The following is a 22,954-nucleotide window of genomic DNA, read 5'->3' on the forward strand; positions in this document are numbered from 1 at the left end:
AAGGATAAACTACTTTATTATATTAAACCATTGGTGGAATAAACTGGTCAATATGCCAGCCATCCAATAGCATGAGGGGGCTGTATTATTTCTAATGTGAATTGGACCTAGGGGTCTTGGATGCAATTCCGTTGGCTGTATTCAGAATGTTAGATCACTTTTGAGTGCTTTTTCTAGTTTAAAAAAATAATGTATAGAAATTAAAGAGGGCCCAGCCCGTAAGTTATTGTGTTTTTTTTTTTTTTAATTTGTCTAACAAGTATGTATTGAATGCCTATCCAATAAAGGCATTATGTCCACAGGCCCTGAGGAAATGGTGGTGAATAAGACAGGGATTGTCTCTGCTCATGTTCGGTTAGTGAATTATGATTGTGATCTATGCTAGCTGAAGTGCAGAGTGCAAAGGAAACAGCTAATAGGGGGATCTCGTTTCTTTTAGGGGTGGTTGTTAGGGTGTTTAAAATGAGATCCAGAAGAGAAATAGAAGTTAGTTGGGTAGAGCAGGGGGTAAAAAGCATTTCAGGAAGAGAACGTGTTAAGGCCTTGAGGTTGGAGGACCATGGATTTCCCACGCCTGAAAGATGTTTAGTGTGGGTGGAGTACAGAGAAGAATCAGTGTGGCCGAATATGATTGTGCTGTGGATGTAGGCCAGTACGTCACAGTCTTCTGGGTGATATTAAGGAGTTTGGATTTTGCCTTTAAAAAAATGGGAAGGCCAAATGTACATTAGTGAAATGAGCTCAGAGACCACTCTGGCAGCAGGGTGGAAGGAGGTGGGGAGCAGTGCCAGAATGAAGGAGAGAGACCCATTAGAAAGCTACTATAGTGTTCCGGCTAAGACACAATCGGGGCGTCCGCTGAGCTGGGAGCAGCAGAGGAAGAGTCACAGACCAATTTGAGATAGTTATAATAGCTCCCTTGGGAATAGAGGCTACTTCTGCCAGAGAAGGAAAGGCAAATATTTTATTTTTAGAGTGAAGAGGTTATTGGCTGCTTGTCTTCTATCTCCACAGAGAAGGAAAGAAGAAATCATCTTACAACTTAATGAGGGAGAATTTGGGATTACTTCGTATAGTAATAGACCTGTCAAATAGAAACTGTGTAATTTTTAAATGAGGAGCTTTTAAAGTGAGATAGAGAAATCCATCCTGGAAGCAAGAAGATGGATCCAATGACCTCTTGAACTGTTTTCTATTTCATAATTTCTTATTCCACATTTGCCTAGTACACCTCTTGTGAATACTAGGATATATTTTTATTTAAAAGCCATCCCACTCTTGAGCACTGAGTATTCCCAGAAGTTCTCCTGGAGCATTTACACACTTTTATCAGTGTGAGAAAGAGAGAAGCAGATCTGGATAGCCAGGAACAGTCCTGGAATACAGACTGAGGCCCCGGCATTCTGGGGAATGCAAACAACCCTTGACAAGACCACTGTGTGACCATGGAAGATCAAGACAAAAACAAGACCACTTAGTAACCATGTGTGAGCACAGGGGAAAACATGAACGACTTCCAAACCACAAAAACAACCAAATATCTCCCATATCCTGGTGGATGGGAATGGTTGCTGCTGCTTTACCAACAACAGCCTTAGTCTCATTCCATTCTTCTTAGCTTCCATATAGAATTATGAAGATACTCAATCATAGAATTACCCACATCCTGATAACATCCAATCCAGAGCAAAGCCCTACTTTCTGGAGTTCTCCCTCACATCACCTAACTAACACAAGCCCAAATCCTTTATTAAAGCCCTTCTAATAATGCCTTTCAATGAGATGACCTGTGGTTCCCCAGAGGTATGTTCTCCATTACTGCAATAAGTCAAGAGACCCAGCTTTTTCAACTACCTGTGCTCCCCCTGGTCTTTGGCTCAAGAGCATTAGTAAACATAAGAACAGTCTGTGGGGTTTGTATCTTTTCCTACCCTTTTGCTATTGAAGTAAAAAATTCAAATTTGGGGGGCACCTGAGTGACTCAATCAGTTAAGCCTCCAGCTCTTGGTTTCAGCTCAGGTCATGATCTCAGGGTCTGAGATTGAGCCCCACGTCATCGATTTCCATCCTCAGCAGGGAGTCTGCTTGAGATTCTCTCTCCCCCTCCCCCTCTACATCTCCCTCTACTCACGCACGCATTCCCTGTCTCTCTAATAAATAAATAAATATTTAAAGAAATTCAAATTTTTCTGTGTTTTGCTATATCACATAACTGGTATCTTCTAGTTTTGTATGTGATGTCTTGACACCTGTAAAAGCATGGCAATTCTGGCCAGGTTCTTTGTTAAACATTGTAGTCCACTTCTTTATCTTGTTATATCACCAAGTTCTTATGTCAGGGGAAGAACAATCATTGACAAAAATCTTTGACTTTCTTGATACCATTTTTGCATATGGTAAGTTATGCAAATTGATGATATGATAAGTGAAACAATCTCAACTCAGCCAAATCATACTGCCTGTTCATAATAATGAGGCCTTTCTATTTGCAGCAAAAGTGGCTCTTTTGTGTTCAAGATTTTTAGTTTGTCCACATCTGTGACAGAATTCCCAAAGGAACTTTGATCTTGTATGCCCATGGTTGAGCATTCACGGATGTTGCTGAAGGTTCATTACTCATACATGGGCAGACTGCCTTCTTCTACATGGCTTTCTCTTTCAGCTAATTCCGTATATAGAACGCAGTACTCAGCAACATTATGTATGCAGTAGATTTGTGACAGACTTTGGGGGGAGCTGGGCTGTTTGTGAGTACCTACATTAAATGGCTCCCTGTGTTTGAGGGCTGTGCTGTGGGGGCACGTGCTACAATGTTATTCAAGAAACTTAATTCAAAATTACACAACCCTCACTATAACTTGTATTACATGCTGGTGAAATACTTGAATGAAAACATCATTTCTCTATATGTGCATTTTGAGTGGATAATGAAAGTGATTGTATATTCATTCTTCATATACTTTTCTTGAGTCAGTGCACCATCCTCTCACCCCTCTGTATTCTGGATGGAAGGCTCCCCTTTGTGAGTCAGCCAGTGGGCTGAATGAAGGAGGCAGAGGGGATTATTATATGACACTGACAGCTAAATAATCATTTTATTGTGCTTTGGGAATTAGAATGAAGATGGGGATCGGAATGGAGAGAAGGTCTAAGGAAGAATAGTTTTTTGCAGCTGAAACTATTATCACATCCCCCTATGTAATGTTTCAGCTCTTGCATATTCTGAAGATATCACCCCATTTTGATACTAAGAGGGAAGAGGGAGAACCAGGAATGTGGAAAATGGTTAGAACGTGGTTAAGATTTTGAGTGTCTTCTAGGAGATAATTTCTATTTTATTTTGTAACATTATCTTAAATGAAATAAGTTAAACTTTTTGAATGGTTATGAATAGATATTAAATGTATTTGTTAAATTGCTTATGATTAATTAATTCTCAAACATTAAATTTTAATCAGTAAAAAGTTACTTTTAAATTACTAAATTGAATCTTTTAAGAGAGATTGGTTTTACAGACTAGAAACTTTTTTTTTTTTTTTTTTACTAATAAAAAGATCACTGAAGATTTTCTTCTGGAGCAGTTTTATAAGAAGACAGGACAAGTAACTAGAATTTTAGATATTCTCATATTAAAAAGTTATTGTTTTAATAAAATAAATACCTCTTTTTGTACCATTAATAGATGGAATACTTTAAAACTAGTTTCTACTTTTGTCTCATCTTTTAAAAGAATTTCTTTTGTTTATATTAAATTTTTAACCTTGTTTTAAAACAGTTTTAAATTTACAGAAAAGTTGCAAAAGTAGTAGAAAGATCCATAGATTTCTGTATGAATTTTATCAAGATTTTCTGCTAGTTAGCATTTTTGCATTCTCTTACTCTCTGTCTCTCTGCACACACACACACACACACACACACACGCAAACATGCAGATATGTACACATATATATTGCTGTGGATTTTGTTTTTGCCTGAACTACTTGACAATTGTTGCACATATGATGCCCTGAAATTCCTTAATATTTAGAGTGTATTTACCATGCAAAAATCAAAATTATGAAATTGACATTTATCTAACTTTACCATCTAATCCATAAATTCCACTCAAAGTTTGCCTGTTCCCTCCAAAATTGCCCTTTTGGGTCCAAGGTCCAGTCCGGAATCATGTATTGCATTTAGCTGTTACTCCAGCTGGAAAAATTTCTAAATCTTTGTCTGTAATGAACTTGACATTTTTGAAGAGGGGATGCCACTTATGTTGCAGAGTCTCTCTTCATTGGAGGTCACCTGATATTTCCTCATATGCATTTTGGGCAAGAATGATCTTTTTTAATTTCTATTTTTGTATGTGTTACATAATATAATTTGTCAGAAGAGTAGCACATATATATATAATTTATAAATAAATGGAGGTCCATGCACAACAATGTTTCTACTAATGGTGATACATGAAGATAAAGAGTTGGAGGCCACTGTGCTAAGTGATAGTGAGGATAACATTCTAGGAGCTGGGTGGTGGAAAGAAGAGAATGAGCGTTTTTTAACTTGGGCATTGTAGGAACCCAGAAGCCTTGAGCTGATGAATTATCCTGGTTCTGATTTAAGACCATAATTCTAAGCCTCACATCTTTGAGTGATCAGATGCTTTACTCTAATTAAAAGCTTGTGTTTAGGGGCACCTAAAAAATAAATAAAATCTTAAAAAAAAAAGCTTGTGTGTAAAAATTTAAGATTCTTATTTACTTATTTGACAGACAGAGATCACAAGTAGGCAGAGAGGCAGGCAGAGAGAGAGGAGGAAACAGGCTCCCTGCGGAGCAGAGAGCCTGATGCGGGGCTGGATCCCAGGACCCTGGGATCATGACCTGAGCCGAAGGCAGAGGCTTTAACCCACTGAGCCACCCAGGCACCCCAATGTGTATAGAAATTTAAAAACCTATGTTTTCCATTTATTTAGATACTTGATTTTAACGGATGTCATACTTGAAAAAGTTCTTCAAGCAATATGTAAACCCAAATACAAAGAGCATACCCTTGAGTATGCGTTCCAAACTGTAATATTTATCTTTTAAACCTAATACAATATTTTTGTTAAAAAAACTAGGGAATTTTTTACCTATTGAAAATTTATAATTAAAAAGATTAACATGTTGATTTAACATGCACTGAAACTATCAACAAGTTAAAATGATTTTCCAGCTTTCTGAAGTGCGCATGTATTACAGTTTTTACGGGCTATGTAAATTTTGGCAACAATAACTTGTAATAATGGAAGCACTTCCGAGCTTCTGCTTTCATAAAGCTATCTCCATAGGATAAATGCCTTTCAAGTAGTAGTTTATTTTCTCACATATTGTTAGATTGAATATTTTGTGGTAGGTGGAATTCTCATGCCCACTAACTGCAAAAGTCAGCACATCTGAATCTATTTATTTATTTATTTATTTGTTTGTTTGTTGCTAGAGAAAAAGGAAGAACTCATCTTTAAGTCGGCCAGCTCTTGTAGGATTTGCCCAGTCACCTGCAATTCTCTGTGTGATTGTTTTACTGGATGCTGTGTTGCACTGCTATGTTTCCACTATGTTGGTGTCCAAGAGGTCATTCTCTAGGCATTGCACTCAGTGGAAAGGTGTCTCACCCCTTTCCACGGGGCAGCTCTCATCTAAAGACTGGCCAGGGCTGGATATAAAGGCTCAGATACCCTGCTGCAAGGTGGAACAAAAAGCACCAGCCCAACCCCAGTGCTGCCCATGGGATTGGTTGAGGACCAATTAAATTTAATTTCTCCCTCTGTTCTGTCTTGCCTTTTACACTTCCCCATAGTTGATCTTGAGGGGACTCTCCAGTAAAATTTCTGTATGTGATTTTTCTCAGAATCTTCTTCCCAGGGAATCTGATCTAAGAAAGTTACCTTCCATAAAGGTATGTAGAATCCCTTACATTTTCAAATGTTGTTTTTATAAAGCTATTCTCATCTATGATATTTTGTAGCACTGTAGTTTGGGGGGGAGAGGAGAGAGAGATAGAAAGAGAGAGAGAGAAAGAGAATGAATGAATCCCAAGCAGCCTCCATGTCCAGCATGGAGCCTCATATGGCATTTTGATCTCACAACCCTGAGATCACGACCTGAGCCAAAATCAAGAGTTGGATGGTTAACTGACCAAACCACCCAGGCACACCTATCCTGTAGCACTTTGATTTTGTAAAGCGTCACCATCTTTGCTGCAATAGCTTGCCTGTGAATGATAGAGGGAATGCATTTCATGTGGAGTACTTTATAAATTTTTGGGGGAATTTTAAAAATTCCAATTCAAGTAGTTGCTGGAAATATCCTAAACGTCATAATTTTTCTAAAAAGTTTTTTTTTTGAAAGAAAAAATGTTATTTGGTCCTTTTTTTGGTAGCTTTCCCCCCAACCACACAAGCCCTTCATGTGTTTTATTATTGGAAGCAGAATCCAGAAAATACCATAGCTGAAATGTGTTAGAAGCATCAGCATTTCATCCAAATATATAGCAAACCTTCAACACTACGTAATTTGTTCCAGCATTTGTTTCTTCACTCTTCTATAATGCTTTCCATATATCATTCAACAATATTTGCTGACAAAGATATACATTTTAGCTTTTACCACATGCTTTTTGTTTTGTTTTGTTGTGTTTTAGCCATTTTAACTGCGACAGAAAGAATAAGTATTTCCCCAGTGGATGTGGCTATGTCTTTTGCCCTTGCTTTAAAATGAGAAATGTCAAAAGAAGCTTCTAAATATTTATTACCATATTTCACGACACTTTGTTGCATGACTTCATCAGTCTCTGAAAAATATGGTTTTTCTTCAGGTTTGAGATGCTTCGTTTTAACGTATCCCACTAATCTTTATGGCATGATGCTATCATTTGCTACTTCTGTTTCTGGCAATATGACAAAGTAGATTATCCAGAAAGCTTCCTGCTGTAAAACACTCACACATGCTAGATGAAATATAAAACAATGTCATTTTTAAATATGTAGCTGAATGAGAAAGCATGTAAGGAAATTCCCAATGGGCAAAAAATGAAGCACAAAGTGAAAACCAGAGCCAAACCATGCTGGTTGGTGCTTTGAGAGCCTCGGGAGTGGGATGAGGAGAAAGTGATGGAATCCTTGCCTCTGTCACATAGAGATTTAGATCTTAGTGCCTACACAAGAATAGAATATAATGTGTTGGGATTTCATGAGTTTACAGATCACATTTGAGACAATGGAAAGAGCTGGGGCCTTTGAAGGTTCACACTAGAAAAACTGTCTACCCACTAGAAAAACTGTGCAGAATAGTGTCTGAGGGGGCATTTGTATGTCTTTATTTAGATTTTAGAGAGAGAAAGCCTTTAATGAAAATTCATAACTATATCCCTATCCTCACCCACAGCTGATATTAAAATATTCCTAGTTGTCAGGTTCTAGAAACACTGAGCCAGTAAATTAACATAAATGAGGCCCGAGTGTGTGAAAACCCTGAGCATTTGGCAAAGTAGTTATAAAATCTCTCTGGGGGAACACCCTTGATCCAGACTGTACAGGATTTCTGCTGGTAGTATCCTGAAGCATCCCGAGGAATTCACAATACAAAATTACAAAGTGCATGAGAAACCAATATACTGTCATTGAGAGTCACCATACACAGTAAACAGCACTAATATAATTAAGAACTTCAGATAAGAGAACTACTGAACGGTAAAGATAAAATAAGTGTGCTTAAGATAATTAAGGACATAAACCAAATCCAAACACCATGAAAAAGCCCAAGACGACTGGAAAAAAGGGCACAAATGCAACCAAATAGAACTTTCAGAAATGAAAAATATTGTCACTGATATCAAAAACTCAGTGGACAGATTGAACAGTAGATAGGTGCCAGATGAAGACAGAATTAATACACTGGAAGACAGATCTTGTTGGAAATGATGATGCAGTTACTTCCGTTTTGCCTTTGGACATTGCACCTTGCCCATCTGGCTGCTTCTCTGAAGAGAAAGCCTGCTTTGAGTTAGTTTCCCGTCCATTGTTCTGCTTTCCTGTGCAAATCTTCTGCATTTCTGGCTCCTTTCTCTCTCAGTCTGTGTTTCTATGAGTGGACCATTTTATCAGAGATGCCTCTGCATGTGGCATACTTTGATATTTGAAATGAATCTGCTTCTTTATTGATAAAGGATACTTTTCCTAATATCGAAAGAAGCTGCATTTTAGATCACTGAGCCCGCCGGAGAAAAACAAGAAAACTACAGATGGTCAAATAGTCTTGATTGAAAAAAATAAATAGATAAAGATATTCCATAAAATAGATAATCTGAATTGGCTCAATATCCTACAAAGATTTATAAACCTGGTAAATTAAATTAATTTTAAACAATTATATTAACAATTATGTTAACGATTAAGAAGATCTTAGGGGGTGCCTGGGTGGCTCAGTGGGTTAAGCCGCTGCCTTCGGCTCGGGTCATGATCTCAGGGTCCTGGGATCGAGTCCCACATTGGGCTCTCTGCTCAGCGGGGAGCCTGTTTCCCTCTCTCTGCCTGCCTCTCTGCCTACTTGTGATCTCTCTCTCTCTCTGTCAAATAAATAAATAAAATCTTTAAAAAAAAAGATCTTAGGAATTAAACTTGTTTCAAAAAAGCAAGTAATCTGTCTACCCTAGTTAATTTACTGATAGATCAGGAGAATGCTAGAGATAGAATATGGGAAAATTCATCTAAGCAGGCTAGATGAATGTACATTATGCCAATCAAGGTGCAGGAAATACTAACTATTCTAGGTATTCCAAGCAGGAAAGAATTTACTGTATTTCATGAAAATTTAACAACTGTCAGATGCACCACTGTTTGTTTGTTTATTTATTTATTTATAAGACTTATTTACTTATTTGAGAGAGAGAGAGAAAGGGGTAGAGATAGAGTGAGGGGAGGGGCAGACGGAGAGAATCTTCAAGCCAACTGCCCCCCTCCAGGTCTGGAGCCCTGCACAGGGCTTGATCCCACAACCCATGAGATCATGACATGAGCAGAAACCAAGAGTCGTATGCTTGACTGAAGCGCCCAGGTGCCCCTTGCACCACTGTTTATAAGAAATACAAGATACTATTAAATTATGCTAAATATTTTAATCTGTGTTTTTTTTTTTAATTTAAATTCAAGTTACTTAATATATAGTGTGGTATTGGTTTCAGGAGTAGAATTCAGTGATTCATCACTTACATATAATACCCAGTGCTTCATCGCAACAAGTGCCCTCGTTAATGCCCATCACCCACTTAGCCCATCCTCCCCACCTTCTCTTCAGCTTTTGTCAGTTCTCTTATGGTTTTCTTCTATGTTTTTATCTTATTTTATTTTTCCATCTCTTTCCCTATGTCCATTTGTTTTGTTTCTTAAATTCCACATATGAGGGGCACCTGGGTGGCTCAATGGGTTAAGCCTCTGCCTTCAGCTCAGGTCATGATCTCAGAGTTCTGGGATCGAGCCCTGCATTGGGCTCCCAGCTCAGCAGGGAGCCTGCTCCCCCCGCCCCCGTCCCTCTGCCTACCTGTCTGCTTACTTGTGATATCTCTCTCTCTCTCTCTCTCTCTCTCTCTCAAATAAATAAATAAATAAATAATCTTAAAAAAATTCCACATACGAGTGAAATATGATATTTGTCTTTCTCTGATTGACTTATTTCACTTAGCATAATACTCTCTAGCTCCATCCACGTGCCTTAATAAATCTTTAGTGAACTGGTTACATCTTTCCTTTATTGTTTTGAAGTTATTTCATCTATTTTGAGGGATTTGGTTATTTCTTCTGCTTTTAGTTGCATTGCTTGAAATGAGATAGGCAATCCTTTTATATATACCTCAGTAACAAAACTGGGAAGTTCTGCACTAAGGCAGGGACTGCCACATTTTAGCCCATAGGCCAAATCTGTAAATAAAGTTTTACTGGAACATAACCATGTCCCTTAGCTTAGCTGCAGTGTATATCCCGTTTTGGGCTACAAATAGTTGTAACAGAGATTGTATGATTCCTATGGAAAGGCTGGTCCTTTAGATAAAAAAAGTTTGCCAACGCTTGGTATAGGGAAATATGTGTTATAAAAAGAGCTACCATTTATCAACATTGTGGCACACTGTAGCAAGTACTTTAAATGGAATAGAAGTCTCTCATCCAAGATGGCCAGGACAAATGTTAGTTGATGGCTTGACACATTCAGTCAGTCCACGAATATTATAGAGCACCTGTCATCTACCAGGCAACATGCTTAAGGGGCTTGGAATTCAGAGGGTGAACAAAACAAAGATCACTGTCTTTGTGGAGCTTACATTCTAGTTGGCGGTAGTAGGGCAGGATAGGAGTCCCTAAGAGGAGATAGAAATAACTCAGTTGATATTTAAAACCAATGTTACATAGCTCATGAGATGTATGTAGAAACATAAAATAGGGAAAGAAGTGTTAGAGGGAGGATTTTACATTGAAAATAGGGAAGTCAGGGAAATCTCACAGAGGAAATGGTATTTGAGTGAGGACCTGAAGGAGGTGAGCACAGGCCTTGCAGGTATCCGAAGGCTGAGCATTCCAGGTGCAGAAGTAAAGAGGGGATGTGCCTCATGATTTAAAGAAAAAATAAGAAGGCTTATGTGTTTGGAAGGGAGAAATAAATATGAAATAAGATCAAAGAGGTAGGAAGAAACGGGAGCAGGGATGGAACAAATTATAGTCTGTTGTGGTGTTTTTGGGTTTTTCCCCATGAATGGGCTGGGAAGCCATTGGAGAGTTTGGAGCCATGGAGCAGTGTGAACTTGCCTAAACCAATACCTCTGCTACTTTGTTGAGACCAGACAGAAACAGGCAAAGCCCATTAGAGAGGGGTTTGGAGGTGATTAAGGAGCATTTTCAATAATCCATGTGAGAACTGGTGGTAGCGTAGGCCATCAAGGTGGTGATAAAGATGGTGCAAATATAGATGTCAACTTTTCACGGTGGAAAGCTTTGGGTATATAAATATTGAGAGAACAATTTCATAGGTTCCTCCACCTTCAAACAGATTATTAACTTAGGAGTAGTTTTCAGTCCTCTGTAAACCACTCAATTCTTTGCCTAGCATATTATTTTGAAGAGATCCCAGATAATTCTGATCTGTTTTGAGAATAGAATCAACAGGATTTGCTGCCAGTTCGGATGTGAGGTGTGGGATTCAAGGATGGCCCTGAGATCACCTGTTTGGGGTGTGTGTGTGTGAGTGTGTGTGTGTGTGTAGCTGAGACTTGCTGACTTGGGAAAGACTAATGGAGAAACAGCTTTTTTGGTGGGCTGCGTGGGATTCAGGAGTTTGTATTTTTACACAGTAGTTTTGAGATGTCTATTAGCTATTCAAGAAGTGAGATCTTAGCAGGCAGCAAGATTGATCTATGTATCTATCTATTATTTGTATCTCTCTTTATATCTGTATATGTATCCAGACTACTTAGTGTGGAAATTGCAGTGGGGGATTCTTCATGATGGGCACGTGCTGATTTCATGTTACATTCCCTCTTTTGGTCCTTTGAATGCCAAATGTTGTTGCATTGCAGGACCACCAGGGGGAGACTTCAAAAAATCCTGATGCCCAGGTTGTGATTCTGGGCATCCCGTACCTATGATATCAGCATATCTGGGGTGGAGCCAGGCATCAGTACTTTTAAAAAGCCTCCAGGTGATTTCACTATGCAGTTAAGCTCGGAAACGGACTGCTGTAGCCCCTGGATACTCAAAATGTGGTTCTCTGTCCAGCAAAGGTGGTCTTCCTACCAGCAGCATTCGCATACCTGAGTTTGTTAGAAATGCAGAATTTCAGGCCCTATTTCACCCTCCTAAATCTAAACTTGCATTTCAACAAACTGCTCCAATGATTTAAGTTTACACTGATGTCTGGGAAGCACTGTGTATATGTCTTATGCTTTTGCAGAAACTGTCTTCGACCCACCCTGCAGGCTCACTTCCGTCTCTCCTTTAAGACTGACTTCAGGCATCCTCCTCCTGGAAGATTTCCTCATGCTTCCTTCCGCATACTGCAGCTATACTTCTGGGGACAGCCTCTATTTACCTTTACTATATCCCTTATTATGGCTTACTGTAATTGTAGGTTTAGCCAATAGATTTTAAAGATTTTTGCCAAAATCTCCTAGATTTTGAATGCACAGTGGCAGAGTGTATCACTGGGGCTCCATCAGTGTTTGTGGATTTGAGTGGCTAAGGCAGAAATTGCTCAGGTGTGACGCACGGGTCTAGATGGCAAGGCCCTGGATCTGTCAGATCAAACCACTGGAGGGATTATCTATCACAAGCAGCAGGCCCTGATGTGTGTGAGTTCTGATCACTGGGCTGCCTGAGGCTGTTGACTCTCTTATCTTTCTTGCCTTGGGGAGGGAGACTGTGGCTTGCAGGGTGGGTGCTCATAGCCAGGGGAGCTCTGAATTCTGTAGGTGTACCTCGCTCACAACTGTGACAGAGAATGAGGTTGGGAGAGCTTGGACTTCTTCTAAGATCTCATTAAAATTGGTTCCTATTGATGAAGTCTTAGAATATGAGTGAGATTCGGTGGGGTGAGGTCCAGAGCCGATGACCAAGAAAGAATTCTTGAGACATCTTTGGTGCAAAATGGTAGTTTATTAAAGCATGGGGACAGGACCCGTGGGCAGGAAGAGCTGCTGCCCAGGGTTGTGAGGGGTGTCAGGTCATGTACTGTGGGGTTGGGGAAGGTAAGGAAAAGGGAGGTTTCAATGGAACACCTACAAGATACCGGATACCAGAGACCTTGTCATTGTCAAGGTCATTTTTCCCTCTAGCAAGGTATTAACATTAAGATAGGTGGGAGATCCCTAAAGAATGTCACATATGTCCCACCCAGGAGTGGGGGTGGGGATGCAGGGTGTCAGCTTTTGCTTTGTCCTCAGCCAGCCTACTGTTCCCTCATCATTTACCCCCTGAACAATTTTGACCCTTAAATCTTAAGGTTGTTGACGGTGGAAGGTCTCATCTTCTGTAACTTCTTCCTGCTGAATAGGGGTGTAGAGCTGTCTCTACCTATGTGTCAATATTGGTCAGTTGAGGAATATGCAGGGGAATTATGAAAGACGGAGGCAGCTGAATCCAACCCTGACAGTAAAGAAGTGTCTCTGTGAGTGGTCAGGATCATCTGTGGAAGTTATGGCCGTGAAGGAGTCGACGCCAGGTGAGGAGACATTGGAGAAAACAGAAAAACATGACTAGTGTAACAAAAAGAAAAGGAAGTTCAGATAAGTTTTTTGCTAGTTGACAAAAAAACCCTTTTTCAGTCCAGGATGTTAGTTTATCATACCAATGAGACAGAACGAGTTCACCACTGTTTTAAGTTTTGGAAGGTCGGCCAGGCTGGTAATGGTTTTAATAATGCATCCCTGGTTCCAGGCAAAACCCAGAGTACAGTGGCCTATCCAGCCTGGGGGAAGCCATGAACATGAGTTAGAGCCATATAACCACTGGGTCCCGTTAAGAGGCATTCCTCCAATTTTTGGTTCCTGTAACTGCAGTCAAGATATCAAGGGCTATTCGGTTTTGGAGGGCCATCTTTTAATGTGTAATAAAAGGCAGTCCATTGTTACTTTATAGGGACCAAGGGAGTGAACCTAGGGACAATTTTCCTTCACAAAGTTTTTGTCACCTCCGTGGCCTTTTTGTCAAAATCAGTGGCCTGGTGTAAACTCTATATTACTTTCATTGGTTCCTAAGGTCATATCATTTGACATCCTTTGAAGTGAATTACAGCTATCTCCTTAGGTAGGTGTACAGCTTTAAGAGTAATAATTTTAGGCCTGTATTTGATTGTGGAGTTATGGCTTGATAATAATCACCTTTTCTTCTGAATTTCTCCATGGACATGTAGGACGAGGAAAGCATATTTGAAGTCAGTATTAATATTAACTTTTAAGGCTTTGGCAATTGCAAAGTGCTAGTGAGCACTATGGCATACCCAGCTTTTCTTATTCTTTTTATGAGAACTATTGTCATTAGTAAGCCAACTGTCATTTGTGTTTTTAATAGGGGCATCTTAAATCTGGCCAACTAGAGTAAGCAAGATTAATAACCTTTGAACAGTTTTGTCTATAGAGAAAGAAGTACAATGGTCAGGTTCAGGCATATGGGTAACTAGGTTTAAAGTTTGACAAGTTTTAAGTATTATTCCTGGCATATCTGTAAATATAGCCCAGTATTTAGTAAGTTGACCTCCATCATCCATTGGTGGCCTTTGGTTTCTAAGACACTTTGGACCTGATGTGAAGTCATTACAGTCATGGTCCCATAGTGAGCTTTGAGGCTCCTTGTATGAGGAGAGCTGTTCTATGCTTAGAAGCCACCCAGTAAAGGTGGCTTCTAGGATAAATATGACTAAGGGGTGAAACCATTAAGAAGCCCTTTGAGTGGTCCAGCCTTAACAATACCCTAATTACAAAGGATCACTGGCAAATAGGAGTAAACTTGTCAAGAGATAAGGGGAGTCCCACATGCATCATCCAATCCAATCATAAAGAAAGTGGGATCATCCATTATCTCCACAAGTTCATAGTTAGCCCTGTGCGGTGGGGTATGCTTCTGGCTTTTAGGCAATTTCATTATCTTAGCGGCATAGAATTGGTCAAGGTGATAGTTAGTTATACAATTGTTGGGGAATTGATCCCATTTTCTAGTTGCTTAATCGTGTGCCATAGGGTCCTGTTATTATCCACACAGAATAAAAAGTAAGAAGATTGTCTAAATGAGCTATTGTGCAACTTCTCTGAACTTTACCTCCAATTGTCTAGGTTAGGTAAACAACAAACATTTAAAGACAATCAAATCTAGAACTTTACATCCACAAAGCTGTCTTAATGAAACATAATTTTTCTCTCTAAAGTAACCCTCATTTCCAGAGATAGCCAAGTTAGGACTTGAAAAACAAGTCCAGTTTAAACAGACTTGGCCTAATTATTTTCATAAGATCAGCAAGAACAGTGAGTGATCATATAGATCTTTTAGAATCTGCTTTGCTGGAACTTCTTATAAGGAATCTCTAGGTTGAACTTTTAAGTAGCTTCTCCAGGCCAGAAGCCAAGCCAAGTACTTGCCCTCAGACATGCCTGCAATACCTGTAGATTTGGGCAGATTCCTCTTCATGAGGTCCCCAAAATATCCTGAGGTTCCTGCACCTGCCCAGGAAGTGACATTCTTTACTCACCTGGTGAGGGCTGCTGGGAACCCTGTAAACAAGGTACAGGCCAACAGTTCCAAGGGTCTTTATGGCTCCAGGTTTCATAAAGTCAACCTTAGCTCCTTAAAGCTGTCTGGTCATATCTGAGTCTATGCATGTCTTTCTCAAATATGACATTTGAGTCAAAGCCTTGGTAAAATAACCCATTTTTCCCAATGGTGTCCTGTTACAAGGAGAACAAATTCTTTTTGAATTTATGCAAATGAATGATTGCCATGGAAAAAAGAATATTTACTGAGACCTTTTGAGTTTCAGAGGGTTCAGATAGAAAAGTTGAATGCTTTGATTTGTTTACAAATTAATATTTTTGCATTTCTGTAAGTCACAGATAAGTAAAATTTTCCTTAGTGTGGAAGAGCAAGCAGAGAACCGGCAATGTTTCAAACAAGAGTCACAACACTGATGTGCTATGGTGAGTGCTGTGAAATGTGTAAACCTGGGATTCACAGACCTGTTCCCCTGGGGCTAATAATACATTATATGTTAATAAAAAAATTTAAAAAATAATAAAAAAAAAAAGAGTCACAACACTATAATCTTTTGGTTCATTTAGTCCCATGTTGCTAATTCTGGTTTAGTTTGAATACAGTTTTAGTTAGTTCTGGAAATTTTACTCATTTCAGTTCTGATCTTAAAGATATTGAATACCTGTGTTTGTCCTGAAAGTACTTTATATGAATCTCCTTTAAGGTGAAACTCATTTTACAAGAGAATTAAAACAATTATAAATGACAAAATAAACTTAGAAATGGACATTGTTACTGATCTGATTGGAAAATTCACTATGATACTGTAGACAAGGAAACTCAGTTATCCTGCGACCCATTGACACAAACACTTCAGTAATTAAAATATCAAGTGATGACCTTATCAAAACATTAAAACTTTAGGAAATGTATAGAACCTCTAGAATAGTTGTAGCATTTACCCAAATGTAACCCAAGGTTTATCATTTGCTTGGCAGTACTTTCTGAGTAACTCAGCATACCAAGGAAAAGCATAATGAGTTAAAGAGATTTCAATTACAATTTAAATCTTGTCAACACTTGTTAAAATCTTAGAAAGTTTTAAAATGACATGCCTAAATACAATTAGAGATGTTAAAGACCTGAAATAGGCAAAATGTGGAAAATGGTTTTTCTGGACAGGCAAAAAAGAAGCAACTATTTACATTTTCTACTTAACAGCAGATTAATTTAAGAAAACTCTCTTTTTGAATGGAGAGAATTTTAATCTTATACCAATGTACCTTTAAAACCCACTGATTGAGGTGCCTGAGTGGCTCAGTGGGTTAAGCCTCGGCCTTTAGCTCAGGTCATGATCTCAGGGTCCTGGGATCAAGCCCCACATCGGGCTCTCTGCTCAGCAGGGAGCCTGCTTCCCCCTCTCTCTGCCTGCCTCTCTGACTACTTGTGATCTCTCTCTCTCTCTGTCAAATAAATAAATAAAATCTTAAATTAAAAAAAAAATAAAACCCACTCATTTCAATCTTAGTCTTTCCTGACCACACCTAAAACTCTTTTTCTGAAGATTTCCCTTCACAAACCTTCTAACTTTCCTTTACATTTAGATTTTGTCCCAAGCCATTTCTTTCCAAACAACCATCTCATTTAGAAAAAAAATTACCTTTTACTTTCAACAAAAATGCATTTCCATTCTTTGTATCTTTCTTATGTATCTCCTATTTTTCCACATACAGAGTTGTTTCCCTTATTTCCATTAGTCTTAGTTACAGTTAGCAGAATTTTGTACTCTTAGAAACACCTTAGTCTTTAGTCAGTTAAGTATTAACCAGTTGTGAACTGTTACAACAGAATTCTTTAGATGGCAAATTTGTGAATCAGTTAAGCACACAACATGTTTACCAACAGATTTAAATATTCTTAGTTTTTTTGCAGTAAGAAATCAAAAGCACAAACCTATGTCCAGTAATTAATGACTTAGCATTTTATCCTATTTGAAAAACCTAGATGTCTAATGAATTTAATTCCATTTATCATCCAAGCAAAACATTAGTTTCAGGTTAGCAAAGACTTTGAAAGCTATATAAACAATTACCTATGAAAACTTTGAGACAATTAACCATCAGTTTAGTCATCCTTTTGCTAAGAAATTGCAACAAAGATAATATGAACTTATTTGACCTTCAGTAAACCCTGATAGAAGTTTTATGTTTACTGCTGATAACTTAAAAGACATGTTTATCTTAATTAAACCAACAAACTTAATTTAGCTCAAATACTGATTTACGTTCTACCTGGTCCCACTCCACTTTCAATGTTTATCTGAGGCACGGGTGGGGAAATCTGGAGTGGGAGATGTTAGGCCCAGGGGGGTGCTCTTCTTGCTCCTTGACATTGAAGAGAGAAGGAGCCATGGTGCAGGAGGCACTGAGGATGGTCTCGAGACCAGTTATGTAGGCTGTACCCAAGTTGGTGCAGAAACAGGAGAAGGGGGACAGAAGAGCCAAAGTGCTACCAGAAGGCAGAGAAAGGGTTCCTGGTTTCAGAGCTCATCAGCTCCAACAGAGGAGCAGACGCCATGTTTTCATGCCAACAAGGAGGGGAGGAAGGGTTAGGCAGTCCAGGTCTGGCCAGAGAAGACAGGGAATTTCCCTGAAACAAAGGGAGTTTCGGCAGCTGCTTGGGAATATTCCTTAAAGTCCCTGTCTCGAGTTAGACTAACCCCAGTTGGCTCCACTTATAGCCATTAACATGGGAAATGAGTGAGGGAGAAGCCCTACATCTATTAGGAGGAACAGAGATAAAGTCGGAGTCCCCTTTGCTAGAGATGACCTGTATATCCTCCAGCAACCTGGGTTTACTAGGAGAAGGCTTATTTAGATAATTATCATCCAATATGTCAGGAGGGAGTTTACTAGCTGACCCATTTAGGCAAACACATTGTGCAAAAGGCCCTTAGGCCAGGTCTTGGTGTACAGCAATGAAGGTATCCTAGGTCCATTTGCCCTGTTTCCTATGGAGGAGATCTAATTGACCGATCCCACAGAGGCCATGCAGTGTTACAGGGGCTCAGTCCTTTCCTAAGTTTTGCAATGCAGTTTGCTTCCCCTGGGTTAAAAGGCACCCCAAGGTAGAGTACTTGGGAACTGTAGAAGCCTACTGAAGGCATGCTCCCATAAAAGTAAAGAAGGCCCATTAGCAACCCCCCCCCCCCCCCCCGGCTCCTGGGTGGCATCCCATGCAGGATACCTCAGAGATTCCCATGTGTCAAAAGCAACTGGAAGCGTCCTTCACCAAGCCATTGCTATTGATCATGATCCTGCCTTCCTGTGAAGGCATTCCTACCATAAAAGGCCCTGGAGGGGTGCCGGTGCCCCAGTCCTACCTATCATATCCTAGGCTGCCGATGGGCGCCTGGTGAATGGACTAAAATACTGTGCCATGCCATGCCATGCCTTCTTCTGTCCTGAAGGTTGCATACTGTTTTGCCATTTTAACCCATGGAAAATACTAGAAAAGTTTTTGCAAGGGGAAATTACCCAATTTCGTAGCTTTAAGTAGTTAGTAGTTAGTTAGCTTTAGTTAGTTAGTAGTAGAGGACGCTGACAAGAAATAGTAAAGACTGAAATCCATCATGGTCTATACAACATTCCAACACATGTGGTCCTTACAGCCATCTTCCCTAGGAAACAGTCCCCGGTTGGGTTTTAATTCAATCAGGTACTGGTTTTGGCCAGCTCCCAGTGGAGGTCCCGTGGCCAGAAGTGGCTAGACCAGGGATGTGGAGGAGATGACATTAGATCAATCAGGAGGAAACCTCACACTGAAGTCTTAAGATTGGCAGCCATCCTGGTGACTTAGGTGGCTGTCCCATGCCCAAGAGAGACAACTTTATATAAGAACAAGAATAGAGAGAGGGCATGAAGTTTCTGGGTCTTATTACCATTCCAGCCAGTGTACTAATTTCCACCCAAAAGGCAGACATTCTCCTCCCCATAGAGTAGCCATGGGCTAGAGGATTGAAGCCTGAGTAATCAACATGAAAGTATTCCAATAAGACCATACTCCTTGAAAAGCCCCTGAAATGAGAGTAAAGGAGATGGAGAGAAAGTACTCACCAATTTTTCACTGAAGCTCATAGTCCAAATGTAAAGACTCAAAGCCCCATGTTGGGCACCAAATGAAGAAGTCTTAGAATATAAGTGAGGTTCGGTGGGGTGAGGTCCAGAGCCGATGACCAAGAAAGAATTCTTGAGACATCTTTGGTGCAAAATGGTGGTTTATTAAAGTACGGGGACATGACCTGTGGGCAGGAAGAGCTGCTGCCCGGGGTTGTGAGGGGTGGCATGTTATGTACCATGGGATTGGGGAAGGTAAGGAAAAGGGAGGTTTCAATAGAACTTTCATATGCTAAAGAGGACCTATAAGATACTGGACACTAGAGACCTTGCCATTGTCAAAGTTGGTTTTTTTTTTTCCCCCTTTTTAGCAAGCTATTAACATTAAGATAGTTGGGAAATTCCTAAAAATGTCACATATGTCCCACTCAGAGGAGTGGGGGTGGGGGAAGGTTGCAGGGTGTTAGATTTTGTTCTGTCCTCAGCCAGCCTTCTGTTTCCTCATCACTATGAAACTTTTTTTTCCTAGCTATGAAACCAGGATACAGAAAAACACAACTGTAGGAAGATGGTCAAAAAGTACAGACTTGTGGTCTTATGATAAATAAATACTTGGGGTGTCATGTACAACGTGATGACTATAGTTAACACTGCTATATGGTATTTAGGAAAGTTAAGAGAGTAGATCCTAAGAGTTCTCATCACAAGGAAGCTTTTCTTTTTCTTTTTCTAATATGAGAGGATGGAATATAACTTATTGTGATAATTATTTCTTAATATATGTAAGATAAGCCATTATGCTGTATACCTTAAATTTATACAGTAGAGCATATCAATTATATCTCAATAAAACTGGAAACAAAAGAAAAGCACACATGGAGCACCTAGGTGGCTCAGTGGGTTAAGCCTCTGCCTTCGGCTCAGGTCATGATCTCAGGGTCCTGAGATTGAGCCCCACATCAGGCTCTCTGCTCAGCAGGGAGCCTGCTTCCTCCTCTCTCTCTCTGCCTGCTGCTCTGCCTACTGGTGATTTATCTCTGTCAAATAAATAAATAAAAATCTTTAAAAAAAAGAAAAAAGAAAATCACACAAAAATTTGTAATCTTGTCCCTCAAAAAAAAATTAATCTTGTTGGCTTACACTTTTCTAGTATTTATATGGAGAAAATAATACAGTTGACCCTTGAACAACTCAGGGGCTAAGTGCCTTGACACCTCTCACCCCCATCCCCACACAGTCTAGAGTTCATGTATAACTTTTGAATTCCCTGAAACTTAACTAATAACCTACTCTGGACTGTAAGGAAGCCATAACATAAATAGTCGATTCACACATATTGTTTGTTTTTTTTCTGTGTATTACTTACTGTATTCTTACAATAAAGTAAGCTAAAGAAAGAAAAATGTTATTAAGAAAATCATAAGGAAAACATATTTATAGTACTATATTTACTGAAAAAAAAAATCAGTGTATAAATAGACCCTACGGTTCAAACCCATGTTGCTCAAGGGTCAACTAACCTGTACTACCTGTCTTATGAGAACTCACATCATCTACTCCCCTCCCCCTTAGTACCTCTCTGACTTCCTTTTCTTCTACCTGTTTCCTCTAGTTGAGCCACACTTAACATCACTGCTGTTGTTCATGCACACCAGGCATGCTCTATCTTCAGGCCTTCATTCTAGATCTTTCCCTGGTGGGTCCATCTCCCTAAAGACTCTTCTCTTTCCAGTTTTTGTTCAGATTTCATGTTCTCAAAATAGTCTTGACCACAACCCTACTCAAAACTGTAGCCTACCTGCCACATTTCCTTAAACCTACCCCTTCCATTTCCCCTTAGCCTTTCTTCAAGAACAGGATATTTTTAAAAAACACATTGCAGGGGTACCTGGGTGGCTCAGTGGGTTAAGCCTCTGCCTTCGGCTCAGGGTCCTGGGATCCAACCCCGTATCGGGCTCTGCTCAGTAGGGAGCCTACTTCTCCCTCTCTTTCTGTCTGCCTCTCTGCCTGCTTGTGATCTCTGTCTGTCAAATAAATAAATAGAATCTTAAAAAAAAAAACCATACTGCAGAACATATTATTTTATTACATCTGTTGTTTATTTCCAGGCTGGCTTCCCCTCTCCTCCACCTTCCTTGCTTCCCCCACCTTCTAGAATGTAAACTCTTCCAGGCCAAATGATCTTTTTGGATAAAAACAGTAATTGGTATATGGTAGATAGTCAATAAATATTTGATGAGGGAAAGAATAAATATATAATTGTAACTGAAATAGTAACATACTGTTTTGTAGACAGTGATAAAGTATGAGTGTTTTTAAGTTGATGATATACTGTGTCCATCTCGTCACATAAATAAATATTCTTTGGCATGGTTATATCTCTGAAAGTTTTTGACTTCAAACAGTTTCTGTAAGCATTATTAAGCTCAAACATCAGTAAAGTTTTGAAGTGAGACTAGGGAAGAACTGACTACACCCCATTCATTACATTCATTCATAAGTATTTGTTGGGTAAATGAATATATATTTTATGATATAAAAATAAACATTACATGTTTAAATACATTTTATATACTAGGATATACATATTTGCATTGTTTATATTCATATATAACACTGTTATATAAAAAAACCACAGTGGTAGAGAAGCTGAAGGAATAAAAGATCTGAGTTGTATATTGAAATAATAAGCTTGCAGACAGAAGCCTTACATAGCTAAAACATTTTTTCTCCCCAGTCATTGGTATATAGTAGAATCTCTCTACAGCTCTGTTTGGGGTTGCTCATTCTCATTCAGAGGATGCTCCTTGTCTTAGAAGTGTCTGTGACAGCAGCTGCCCCCTCCCTACAGAAGAGCAAAAACCAGCTGCTTCTCTTCCTCGTGGCCCCTGCCCCTGTTTCCATGGGTGACTGACTAGTCCTCCAGTTGATGAGGAAATGACTCCAGACTAAAGTGCACTTTTTTTTCTTAGGTATCATTTTCAGATTGGGGGGGGGGGGGGGGAATTGTGTGTCACAGGGTAAAAAGAAGCAAAGGCTCTTGTGATTAATGGAAAGAAAGAAGTCTATTTTGTATTTAGTCCCTTTCTTTGTTTCTTGATCTGGCTCATTCTCTCTCCTCCATTGTCCTGTTGCTGACCATTGTGATTGTGAGACCACCTAGGGCTTTTTCATCTACTTACCAGCATAGTTCACACATTCCAAATGACAGCAGAGGCATTAGAAACTCTATCTCAAACATGAAAAATGGCCAGTCTTCCTTATCGTTCTTTTTTGGTATTTGTGTTGCTTTTAATTTTTCTTTCTAATTATCCCAGGAGATAGTGAGTGTTAAGAGCCTTAATGTTTGACTTCCAGCAAAGTCAGAAATAGCATCTTCTGTTTTCAGAAAGTTCATTTTTAAATGAACTTTTCTGAAGTGTGCATTACTCTTTTCATTAGAAGAAGGAAAAGTTCCAAGAAGGCTGGCATGCTGAATGCCTTAAAGAACTTCAACTGAGATGCCAGATAAAAGTGTAAAAAGAATTTCTTATGGTTTAAATAACTGCAGAGCAAGAGACATCTATTGTCACTATTCTGTCCATTTTTTCTCTTTTTC

This window comes from Lontra canadensis, unplaced genomic scaffold (assembly GCF_010015895.1).
Source record: "Lontra canadensis isolate GAN:19392208 unplaced genomic scaffold, GSC_riverotter_1.0 scaffold20, whole genome shotgun sequence".
Taxonomy (NCBI): Eukaryota; Metazoa; Chordata; class Mammalia; order Carnivora; family Mustelidae; genus Lontra; species Lontra canadensis.